Source organism: Parasteatoda tepidariorum, chromosome 5, assembly GCF_043381705.1.
Source record: "Parasteatoda tepidariorum isolate YZ-2023 chromosome 5, CAS_Ptep_4.0, whole genome shotgun sequence".
In the NCBI taxonomy this organism is placed as follows: domain Eukaryota; kingdom Metazoa; phylum Arthropoda; class Arachnida; order Araneae; family Theridiidae; genus Parasteatoda; species Parasteatoda tepidariorum.
Window position 1 is genome coordinate 24,993,107 of NC_092208.1, and position 13,570 is coordinate 25,006,676.

The window sequence follows — 13,570 nt, forward strand, 5'->3', positions numbered from 1 at the left end:
GAAAAAAGAAAGTTTGTTTACAAGAGAATTTTTAAGGGTATCTTTGATATTTTTTAAAGCATTTTTGGTGTTTTTGAAATCATTAAAAACCGGTTTTCGCTACTACTAATCATTATTATTATTAACTATTCATTAAGTAATAAAAATCGTGTGATTATTTTCTTATTAGATGTATTATTTTCTTATAAAAAGCGCAAAATTATTGTCCATTTTTTTCTTTATATGGCTCAATATTTCTGTAGATACCACAAAATACTTGTATTTATGCAGGAAGTAAATTTATAAGTTGTCAAAGATTCTATTCTCGTTTCCTGTTTTGTGATGGATCTATTCAAATATTCTGACAGACCGGATTTCTGAATTGCTTTTACTTCAAATTTTTTTCCCGAAAGTATCGAGAATTAGAATATTTTTTGCGTCAAATATTTATAATTGCTTACAGATACAATGTAACGTTTTTGCACATGTTGATATTAACAGGCTATAACAATAACGCCTTATTTTTAAGTTCAAATTGTTTTCACTAGAATAAGCACTTTTTGTTAATTAAGAAAATTATAAATATTTTTCTTACGTGGTACCAAAAACTCTGGTGTTTCTATAACTATTGGCAGCACTTTAGTTATTACTCATTTTGTTAGGTTGTCTTAAGTAATAATTTAAGTAGTGTTAAAAAATTTGTTATGGGACGCTAAGTATATTTATTTAGATTATATTTTGTAAGATTGTCTTAAGTAATAATTTAAGTAGTGTTGAATAGTAAGTTATACGTCAAGTATTTATTTAGAATAATTTTGTATTTTTATAGAAATAAAAGCTTAGTGACGAAGCAGTTATTTAGATTTATATTTGATCCATTCCAAAATGGCTGTTGAAATTTTGAACATAAACGGTGCTATGGTTCCGCTTACGGGCATGCTGATTATTGGTCACGGAGCTTGCTTTTTTCGAGCTAAAGCATATATTTTTTGGTGTTTACGACTACTAATGTTTAACTCCGTATCCTTGTAATCTTGAACCTAATCCAGGAGACAAGGGATCTTCTGGATCAAGCATTGGGATAAATTTGGCCTCCGTGGTGGACTTCTTGGTGGAACTAACACGCATTTGCGTTACATGGAGACGAAAACCACGAAAATCTTCCACGGTAACCGATGATGACTCTAACCCATGATTCATCTACCACTGAGGATAATTTTCGTCAGCACTGTGGCCAGTGCAAGCAGGATGCGGAATTCGTATCGACCAGCCATCGCTTGGATTCGAACCCGGTTGACATCATTGGTAGGCGAACGCTTTATCCCCTGAGCCAACAAGGCTCAATACCATATATTGATACGACACTCAATTCTAGATCAAATTACAGTAAAACGTGCCGATATCCAAGGTGCCGGTGCATTTTGCCTTGAAATCTATTTTTACCGGAGCAAGTAAGAAAACAAATAAAAAATCTGATATAACGTATTTTTTACAGTATTAATTTACGGGAAATTCTCTAATCACTCTAATTAAACAAATATTACTGAAATGATAGAGATAAAATGGATTTTACGGATGATGCACCCAAAGTGCCGGTACTTTATACAGCAATTTGATCCAGAATTTTTTACAATGTACGGCACGTAAAAAAATATTGGGATGATTTTCTATCGTATCTCATGACAAAGATGGAAATAATTTTAATGCTTCTTCCGAATAGTGTGTGATTTAACAGATTTTAAACTATTACTGAAATGCAATACTTAAAGAACTTAATCAACTCGCGGACATCGTCTTGCAAATAGTTCAATTTGCAATTCTTAAATCAAAGTACTTCCGCGCCGGCGACAGTTAAGCGGCGAAAAAAAAAATTATTGATATATTGTTTAAAACTAATTAAGGTGTTAGAATTAGAAGATTGTAAAATTAGAATATTTAAATTCAGTGCTGCGTATTCGGCGAGGTTACCATTGAAGTTCGCAAGTTGTATAAGATAATTTTGAATGCGTTGTTGACATAGGCGGACAGTATCAATTAATTGCTGTAATCTTACTTTAGATATCGTGATATATTTTACTAAACCGTTTCTTAAAAATGAATATATTTGTGTATTTGATCTTGTTTCTCTTTTTACTCACGTCTCCAATTAAGAAATATTATTAGTTCAAAGAAAAAAAAATTTTTTTTTTGTTTGCAGAATGAATTTAAATTTTTTAATAAATTAAGTCAATAGTTACACATGTCTGAAGGATAAATATCGAATCCCATTTTTGAATATTTTTATTAGTTTTGCATAAAAATTTATTATTTATTGAGCCTATAGCATTTCGGGGAATATTTCTAAATATTTCTTTAGTAATATAACTTGATATGACATAGTAACAAGACTTTAGTAAGAGGATAAATTTTAATTTGAACAGCGAAGAAAGCTTTAATAGCCGTTTTATTATCGCGTGGAGGTAGCTTTCTAGTGATTAAATTTACTGTGTGTCGTAAACTTTATTTAATGAATAGCAGGTGGTAAAAAGAGCACGCTCTGCAGAAAGAGGAATTTCAATCAATAAATGCGTGAATCATCTAATATTAGAAGACGGTCCAGCTGAGATTATTTATTCTCCACTACTGTTCTATTTTCGAATATTATGAGAAATATTTTCGGCTTTGGATATCATTTTTTAATCTTTATGTTGTATCATTTTTTAATCAGTAAAAAATAGACACTTTCATGAAACTTTCATTTTTGACAAAACCGTTTCTGGTGTATGCCCCGAACATTTCGTCAAAGTTCTGAAATCATTATTTTATTTTATAACTGGCCTGATTCTGGTTTTTCAAACATTAAGCCATTCCTTTAGTATTTTTTTCGTTCGTATTGTAAAGTTTTTATGAAAATTGGTTTTTAAATTTAAAGTTCTTAATACTACACATCTAATATATATTATTCTCTTACGTGGCTCCCAAATTTTGGCTGTATTTCTTTTCCACCGGTGGCAACGTTTGCTTAATTTTGTTTATGCTGCTATTTCTCTTACACGGCAACAAGAAAAAGCCTCATTAAAACTGCCAATTCTAAAATGTCACATGCCATCTCTAGCTGAGGTGGCTCAATATATAGCGCTTTTAAAAACGGAAACTGAAATAACCAGAGAGCATCAGCTGCGGCAATCTCATACTATNGTTACTATTTCTCTTACACGGCGACAAAAAAAAAGAAGCCTCATTAAAACTCCCCGAATAGCAACGCTAGAAAATCGGCCAATGATTGCCACTAAAAATGTCACATGCCAATTCTAGCCGAGGTGGCTCAACATATAGCGTTTTTAAAAACGGAAACTGAAATAACCAGAGAGCATCAGCTGCGGCAATCTCATACTATTTAGTTAGGCAGGAGTGAGTAGTCTTTGTCGATAGATCTCTATTTTAGTATTTTGTCGAAAGCGCTTTTTTTCACTAATTTATATATTACGAATTTATTTGACGATTTTTGATTTATATCACGAATTATACTATAGCTCATTTCTAACAGGTTTAACGAATTACATGTCATTTATTTGAATTCAAATTTATTTTAATGACTTAGTATTTACTAAAAAGATGTAAATTTAAAAAAAAAAAAGTCGTTATATGGATTTAAATGATTGTTTTGAATTCTTAGAATTTTGTGAATTTGCAATGTATCTAAGTTAGTAGCGAGCGAAGCAAACCATATAAGATTGCGTAGCAGTTTTCGGGGGTGGGTGAGTGTTAGCGAGCAGGGGGCGCAGCCCACTAGTTTAATGACAAATACAAAACTGAAAAGTCAATTTATCCGGATAAGTGGTTTCCTATACTATGCTCTAAAGTATCATAATAAAATCATTATGTTTTATATCATAATATAAAACCATATTTAGTGTTAATTTTACCAAAATCATTACCTAAGAGCTTCGGTCAAAATTGCCGAGGATTTTGTTGCTCCCATACAACCTGAAACGTGGTAAACTTACCATATTTTGGTACTTTTGACCATACATATTTTTTATCAGTGTGTGATGATAACACTGTTCTTAATGTTATAAGACAAAATCCATTTCTTAGTAGAGTACTGCTAAATAATTTCTTCTCTTTGTGATAATTTCGTTTCATGATTATTAATAAAACAGGTACCATCTTCGTCTGTTGATAATTTTGTTCCCGAATATTATTAATACAGTGATGACAATTCCATTCTGAATTTTATTGAAACAGACGACATCCTCACGTGATGGTATTTCTATTTCAGATTTTTAAATAACTATATATGCTTTCTTCTCATGACGATTCCATTTCTGACTATTTATCAAATTAAATTTCCTTCACGTGATAGCAATTCTATTCAAGATTATTCTAAAAGCATATGTCTTCGTTTTCGTGTGATGGCAACTCTGGATTATTATAGAACCAAACGATTACGATTATTACAGAACCAAATTCTACGATTATTATAGAACCAAAGATTTTCTTCACTTGATGAAAAAAGAAAAAAAGACAATCCTTGGTTCGACTTTTATAAAACAAATGCTCATAACTCACAATTCTCATTCTCTGTGTTTGCGTGTATATTACTAGCTCAAAGAAAATTCTGATTTTTTATTTTTTTTTTCAAATTGAGTATCTAATTTTATATATAAAAAAAAAGTATTACTTAGTGTTGCACAGGTTCTAATTTTGCACTGTGGTGCTAATGCTTGTGCTTCTATTTCATTTAAGCTTGTTAGGTGTCTTTGTCTTCAGTGCCAATAACACTAAAGCAAGTGTTTTTCTCCTGCCATTGTTTTACGTTTCAAGAGTTTCAAGTCTGTTTATTTTATAAAAGTGCAAATGTATATTTACTTACAATGTTCCCATCGCCGAAAAAGTGCAGAAAATATCAATTGTGAATGAGCTGGAATTTTTAATCCTTGTTTTTTTCTCATATGAATGAAATGTTAAGTTTACTGTTGCGTTAATTCTTTAAGATCTCCAAAAACGAAATTTAAAGATTACTTTCGACCATTTCAACAACGGAAACTATCATCTATTCCCATTTTTCAACCATCAACGGAATTTCCGCCGGTAGAAAAGGAAGCTGTTACTGCCGTTAGTTACAAACAACTCAACTGAAAGATGAGAAAGTGATGAAATTAGTAGCATTCTGGTTTCTCTTCCATCACCAATAGATTCTGTTCCATACCCTTGTTTTGTTCCATTCCTCCCTCCTCCCATCCAGCTGCCAGACAACGTCCCACTAATTGCACCCACGTTCCGTGATATTTCAGCGCTGGTATTTTTCTGATAAGGCACGCGGGCCCCCCATCTCTGTCAGCAATGGCCGGAATAAAGATCCTCAAGTTCCAAAATGGCGATGGATTGATGAATCCTGCATCTCTTGGGTTACATGCATGTTGTCGACTAGGTTGTTGAAGTCAGCTTTGTCTTTCAGCTGGAAGTGGCGTTGGCGATTACGTGAAAAATAGTTTCAAGTCTTAGATAAATCTTGCCTGAGCCAAAGATCTTTCTGATTGCTATTTAAAAATAGATCAATTATTGTAGTGGAATGGTTATTATCTTAAGCCTAATTTTAGGTAAAATATTTAAAACTTCCGATATTTCTTAGTAGAAAAAAATATATATATATATTTGCTTACAGGTATTTTTTTAAGCCCTTTCGCCAAGGTCGTGATACAAAGTTATAATTTTAAGCAATGTATGCCATCTTGCCATATAGAATTATCTGGGTTTTAGAACGAGCAAATAACTTGAAAGTTTTTAGACTTTTTAATCATTCTGCTTTTCATGTTTTTTGGAGAGGTACCTCATTTTTGCGTTATATGCAAATAGATGGTTTAACTTCGTTGGGTAAATAGGAATAGCAGGATGATCCTAATATCCTAATTATCTTTTCTTGCATTAAAAGAGATTTAAGGTGTACTTTTCATAAGTCTGTTTTGTATTATAAAAGTATCAAGCTAGAATTTATGTTTTAAACATACTCCAGTTTTTTTTTTAAACTTTTAGTCCTCTGGGGTAAATCTAAATTCTTAGTTAGAAATTATTGCAAGTTTTCTGAACACACTTTGTATTGTTTTGTGTTTTCTAGAAGCAGTGGTTTAATATCTGTATATAACCTTTAAACAAGAGTTGGAATAACCATTATCGAATTAGAATAGGTACCTTTTTCCTGCTTAAATTTGTACGGAAATGGTTATATTTCTGTTATTGGATGCCCCCCCCCCCAATAGCTACGATTGGAACCAACCTTTTTTCCATATAATGTCTGCATTTACCTTTAATTTTTGACTTAAAAATCAGAACCGTATCTAATTATGTAAGTATACAACAAGAAACGTCATTTGGTCTTCATTTTTTTTAAAAGCAATCATCAATCATAATGATCTATCATAGTCAATCAATCAATTGCCCAAACTTATTCAACCAATTATTATTGTATTCTACCATCCCCTGTCGCCTCAGTCATTATAATGACTTTATCTTTCGAAACTCGCCACCCCCCTCTATATTACACGATATGCTATTTACATGGTTCTATTATACTTGAAACTTACACAACAACAGTGTGTTTCAGATTTAATTGAAGGAAAACTAATCCATTATGTTTTGGCGAAGTTTTAATTTTCAGTGATTTCTTTTTGGCGTGATTACTCAATAATGTGAGTTGTTTTAGCGTTTCTTATTCGAGGTTGAACTGTACAAATACTCTGTCCGTGTATATTCGCGATAATTTGCATATTCTCGTTTATAAATGGCGCTTATTATGTCTTTTCTGAGCCATAGTTGGGTAATATTATGCAATGGTAAAAATCGTAATATTTTAAGTGGCTTATTGTAGTTCTGTTTTACTTGCAAGAGTTGCGTGATATTTTGAATTTACGTCTTCTGAAATATATCTTATCTTTTATGTCTGTCGAAACCAATTATCGTGATTATCTTTACTATTTTCTTATCGGAAAATAAATACATTTAATTCCAGTTAGGCTATGTATATCAATAAATATAAAGAATATTGATTATTATACTATAGGTTTTAATCAAGATCATGTTAATAAAATAAAAATGTGTGATTTGAATCATAGTGTTTTCAATTTACGCGTAATAAATTCGTCATATTATTGTTCTCATTACTCCTATATCTTTTAAATACCATCATCGCGAGTTTCTTTTTTATTTACTTATTGCAATATCGATACATTCCATCCATTCTAAGTTGTGTTTATCAATTAATATGAAGAAAGAAATTCATATGTATTTTAACCATAAAGCATGTTATTTGTAGAATAATGTGTAGTTTAAAGGACGATGTTTTATAATACGTCATATTTTTATCTGTTCTGTTCCATTATCGCGACTTGATTTATGCATAAGTTTACTTATAGGAATATATTTAATTAATTCTTGCTTATCTATTGATTATAAAAATGTACCATACTATCGGTTCTAGTGAAATATCACGTTTATTAACAAATAATCCATGATTTAAATTATGTTTTGATTTTTATGATACGTCATATTTTTATCGTGACTTTGTTTATAGTTTTCTTATCGGAATATTCATTCTAACTTTAATTCATTCATCGGAATATTCATTCTAACTTTAATTCAACATTAATTCTAACTTTAATTATTTAATGCATTCTAACTTATATATTGATTATGAAAATGATATTCTATGTATTTTAGTTAAGTTTCTTGTTAACGAATAATGGGTGATTTAAATAGTGATGTGCTGAATTTACGTCTTCTATAATGCGTCATATTTATATCTGTTTATTTCAATTATCATGACTTCATTTAAAATTTGCTGAGTGGAACTTGAATATATTTAATTCATTATCATGTTAATTAACGAATGAAGTGATTAAGTTATTTGTTTAAAATACGCCATATTTATATCTTGTTTATTTACATATTGTGACTTTTTTGAACTATTTAATTATTGGAAAATGAAAATTTTAAATTAATTTTAGGTTGCATATTGATTTTTAACAAGATTTTTACTATACATTTCAATCAAACATCACACTGTTTAGAGAATAACGCGTGATTTCAATTATCCATGCATAATTTAAAGTTTATATTAACCCTGTATTTAATCAGTGTCATGTTTTTAGTTGTTTTCTTGTATATCATTACTCAATCCTACTTGCTATCTATAGTGCTTTTTATTTAAATATTTATGAGTCATGCTGACATGTTTTTTACTATGTTTTGCATAAAAATTTGCTCGAAACGCAGAGGCTTTAATTTGGAGATTCTATTCCATAGAATTGAGATGAGAAATTAATATTTAAGGTGTAGTTGTGATTATGACAGATTTTAAAAACAGTGAAGTCTATTTTAATTTATTATAATGATAATAGATTTATTTTGCATGCAGCTTATTATCGTAATTAATGTTAATAATATTAGTTATTAGTGTCTAGTGAGCATCTCTTTTGAATTTTTATTTTTCATTTCATTCTAGGTGAGTAATCATTATGGATTATCTTGTCTTTGCTATCTTTGGATTAAGAAGTTGTAAAGTTAAAACTTTTTTGTAAATGTGAAGAAGTGAGTACCATTTAAGTTATGTATTTGTATGTGATTTTGAGTAATTACTTGCCAATTGTTATTCTACATAATTGTGATGTTTGCATGAAAATTTCATGTTTAGTGTGGTTTCTTAGCAGAAAAGTTAATTTAGGTTTATAAGTTAATATATTTCTGTACTGTTAAGTCTATGACCCAATCTAGAGCGCTCCTTTAATTTACTTTTTTAAGGAAAACAGATCCCTCGACTCAAAGGTATTTTTGTAATCTTGAAGATATATTTGGCGCAGTACTTTCGAATCCGGCTCTCGTGCTATTAACTATATTCAATCTGATCCTGGTGATGACAGTGAATCTTGTTGTTGCTATTTCCAATTCGACTTACTACACTAGCAAACCTGCTTGGTGAAACCGAGCATATTTAAGGCAGAGTGTGCGTTTCTTGTTTTTCAGTGGCGCCATCTATGGTCAAGAATTCGACTTCTGCCACACTATACGTCACACCCGTTCATAGGGCGGACCCATTCATACATCCATTCATTCATCCACACATAGTAATTTTTGACCTGGAAGTGTTGTTTTTTTTTCATAAGCTTTACAAACTGTGCAACCTTTTATCTGTAGTGTTTCTTTCCTTTCATATAATTTCATTATATATTAAGCCATGATTCTAGGCTTATTCCTCAGGCAGCTTATTTAAGTGCGCTATTTTTTATATTTTTTTACAAGGTATGCATAATCTCAGATGTATTAAACCATGACTCATGACTTTTATCAGCCGCATATATGTATATTAGGTAATGACTCATTCATCTGCAGTGTGTGTATGTATATCAAGCTAGAATCATTCACCTGTAGCCTTTGTATTTATTTATAATGATTAACACTTTATGTGTATTAGGCTGCGATCGTGCAGTGCTTTTCATGGGCGCTGCAACGATATCTGTATGACGCAGCGGCCTGTACTTTTGCAACGTTTTTTGAGGCCATTACTCGATTCAAAGTTGTAAATCATACTTTCGCAAATTAAATAACAATGATATAGACCCTATTAGCCCTCATTGAGCCAATATTCATGAATCGTGGCTCAGTAGGGGTTCAAAGGGCCTTTATTTTTCCGATATTGACCCTAGATAGAATTTTCCGATTCACTTGATATTTTACAGCCACTTTACAAACAATATCAGTCCTATATAGCGTTGCGAGATTCACTCGATATTTTATATCCATTCTTTAACCATTGTATGTTTTATATTGGCCAATGTAGGCCATTTTAGAACCAATATTAAAAAACTAGACATCCCAATATTGGTTCCTCGGTGCATGAACCCAATATTGAACCAATATGCATAGGTCCCTGTAAAGCAAATTTTGAACCCAAATGGGGCCAAGGTAAAATTGTTGCTAGGGGAGGTAAAGACTATGGGTACATTTTTCTCTCAATAGTTAAAAATCTGAATAATTCCCTCCCTGTTATTTTAGAAACAAAAAGTCATGTATCGAATAGAAAAAAAAGCAAAAAAATTCTCAATATGTAGACATTTTGCAGATTTAAGACATTTATTTTTAAATTTTTATTTTGAATGTGAATTTTTGAGAACTATCGTAACCATGTTGTGTTTAAAAATTAAGTGTCTGATACGACCATAAATACGAATATTTCTTGGTAATTTTTTTGGGAAAACATTCCATGTTTATAACATCCGTCTAGAGCTCATTGTTGCCTTCAATGATATCTTATCAATTTATAACCATTCAAAAACAATCAGCCCACATTGATTTTTAGTTGGAATAAATTTCCATCTTCACTTTTAATGACGTGAACATAGTGGTCTCTCACCTGCCTACTTAAAAGAAGAACCTGGTTGTTGATGTTTCAAACCAACAAAGCCGCTTTTATCTTCTCATAACATGTCACATCATTAACGACTCCAGCGTTTATACCTTATCCATATTAAACGATGGCTTAAAGCCATCAGCTTTAAGAGTTTTATGACCAATCATCGTTGCGCTTCTGGGTTTCTAGGGAGAGGACTAATCCTTCAAGTCACTGAATTGTAATTGGAGACTGGAATTAATAGGCTGACCAATCAAGAAATTGCTAATAACTTAACCACGGGATGTTTTAAGTGTCACTTGCTGCATAGTGGCTTATGATTAACGGCCATCGGATAGATGACAGGGATAACTGGAAAGTTGGCTCTTAGAGGCTTTTGGAGAGAGGCTGTTAATGGTCTACTTTCATTCCAGGAATAAATTTAGCACCCGTATTGCTTAGTTTGCTTTATTAATGGGATGACAATTTACCATGATCCTTTAGATTGGCTTATCTCTTATGTTTTTATAGACAGGGCACAAACAACGAAAATATAATACTGTAAGTTTAAATTTGTTCTTTTTAATTTGCGAAGGTGGTTTTAAGACAGCATATAAAAAGGTGGTTTAAGCATATAGAAACAATGCTTTTAATACTCTGAAAGTCTGACGGAGAAATTTATCGCTATTTGATGTGACAGCTTTCTTATACATATAACTAATAATTTTTGCCTCGTGTTATTCAAAAGAGCATTAAGCATTGCTGTACTATATTTTTTATAATGAAATATACTTATGACGCTTTCTGCATAAAGTTGTGAATTTATATTAAATTTTAGTTTTTTTTTTTTTTTACACTTTTTGAACGTAATTTTTTTTTCAAGAAAAAGCATTTGTTATTATTATTATTGGAAATTACAAGTTTAGGTATTGCTATTTTATGCTTAAGGATATTTTCAAAATTAAGTCGCTTTAAATATCTTTAAACAGCTTGCTTTTAAGCATGATTTAGAAAAGAACTTGTTTAATGCTTTAGAAACAATTGCGAACCATTCTATGACGTTCTGTACAGTTATCAAAATTTTTTAGAGTATATTAGTTTTCTTTTTAAACGAATTTTAGTTGATGATTCTTGTTAAGGAGACTAAGAATAAAAGGGAGAAGAAATTCTATCTAAAAATTCTAATTTTAAGATTTAATTTTGACCTCTTAACTAGCAAGTATTTTTTCTTTAGATGTACTGCTGATTCGCGATGAATTGATGCTTTCCAGTTACTTAGTAATATGTGCTACTAAATACGTTACATAAGTTAAGTAACCGTTTTACGAACAGCATTTTCGACTTGATTAGTTTTATTAAAATGACAGGTACTTCTGGAAAGTAAAATTAAATTTCTTGCTACTGATTTCCAAAATAAATTTCGCAAAACATAACGTTTATTTGATTTCTTGCACAGAAGTCTAATTTTGCATTTCAAATTGATTTATTAAATTTATCTTTTGGGACCGTTCGAAGAACTTAACTGTTCGAAATGTAATCATTGCATCAAATAATTGTCATGCTGTATTTAATTTAATATCATCAATTATGTATATTTAAAAAAATAATTATTTTTTTTCAAGAGTGAAAAGTTACTTAGACATTAATAACGCGCTTATTTCAGTAATCTTTTTAACATCCTTTCGTAAACATGTTATTTTTCAGGAAGCTAATAAAAACTTCACCGTGATTTTAAAGTAATACCATATAGTATTGTATTTGAAAATATCAATTAACTTCAATTAATCTGTGGAATTTTTTTTTATTTTTATTTTTTAGGAAAAATAATTTTATGAATTTTTTTCAGAAACTAATTATGATTGTTTTTAAAATGTTCTGTCATAAGCAACGTTATTTTTGAACAGTTTAAAAAACATAATCATTATGCTAAATAATTGTCAAGCTTGTATTGGTGAAAAGTTTACATTAAATTACGAATTTGGAAATATCAATTAACGCCAATTAAACTTTTAAACTTTTTTTATTTTTGATGAATTTTTTCAGAAGCTGATTTCGATTGTTTTTGAAATGTTGTGTCATCAGCAACATGATATTTATAAACGGTTTTAAAAAACATAACAATTGTGCTAAGTAATTGCCATGCTTTTACTGCTGAAAAGTTTACATTACATCATGAGTTTCGAGTTTTTTTCTCACAAGGATTAACAATAACTGAAGCTGATTCTGAATTCTATAGATATTTATGTTATATGCGCTATTCACTACTTATGCAATGTATTTTTCTATTTAAATGAAATTGATACCATAATAACTTTTTTCATTGACTTTTAGAATATATGATTATCTTAAAGACTAAATTTATGAGAAAAACTATAGGCGTTGCGTACGTTATGTTTTTTGGGCAATATTTAAGTTCTTGTGTCAGAAGTAGNTATAAAAGTATATAGCTTTCTTGCTCACTGTTTTGAACACTTATTGTAATCACATGCCATTAAATTTGCTTTTATAACTTAACTTTATAATTCTTTGTGTGTTTTTGCCTCATATAAGAACATAAACTTTTATGCCCTCTAGTGGTTTTGCGTTTTGTTTTCGATCATGCATTCTTTGATAAAAACTGTTTGCTTGGGTGTGTACTATCACTTCCTAAAGTTTTGCCCATCTTTTTAGAATCACCCTGTATATACAGGGTGATTCTAAAAAGATGGGATTTTTTTTTTTTTGGCGATAATTATGTTAACCTATTTTGATCTAGCTTGACTTATACGTCTTGGGAGTTGTGAGAATTCTATCCGAATTCTGATTTGAAAAACGACTGTTTTCCCGTCAATCAAATGTTTTTTTTTTCTTTTTCTTTTTCCAAAAATTAAGTAGTAGCTAACAGAAGAAAATATTCATTTAGTTAAAATAATTGCCCTTTTTTTTAATAGGTGATTTCCATCTCTGGACAGAATCATAAATTTACTCTAAAATTTCTACCGTGAATTAAATTGAAACTTAATAGTTGTTTGAACTTAAGAGTTTAGATTTGTGCTGTGCTCCCACCTTCTAAAAATATCCCTTGTAAAAATATCACCATTCAAAACATAATTTTGACATTAAAGGACTGATTTCCCTACAATTGATGATTCCGTATTTGATAAGATTCCAATTTGCACCTTCAGCTTCAATTAGGATAAAATAAAGTGGCGGGGGGCCCTACAGGGTGCAAACACTCCTTTCCACCTGTTA

General features: G+C 30.5%; 1 protein-coding gene across 3 annotated transcripts in view; it reads left to right on the top strand.

Annotated features, from left to right (window-relative positions):
* LOC107441868 (uncharacterized) overlaps nt 1–13,570 on the top strand; it is a 257,831-nt gene that overhangs the window by 79,352 nt on the left and 164,909 nt on the right. Inside the window, exon 2 of one of the 3 annotated variants that reach the window (XM_043048077.2) lies at nt 8,459–8,544. The exons of the other annotated variants lie outside the window; for them this stretch is intronic. The gene's annotated coding sequence lies outside the window, so the exon portion shown is untranslated. The remainder of the gene's footprint in view (nt 1–8,458; nt 8,545–13,570) is intronic. 3 annotated transcript variants of the gene reach the window in all.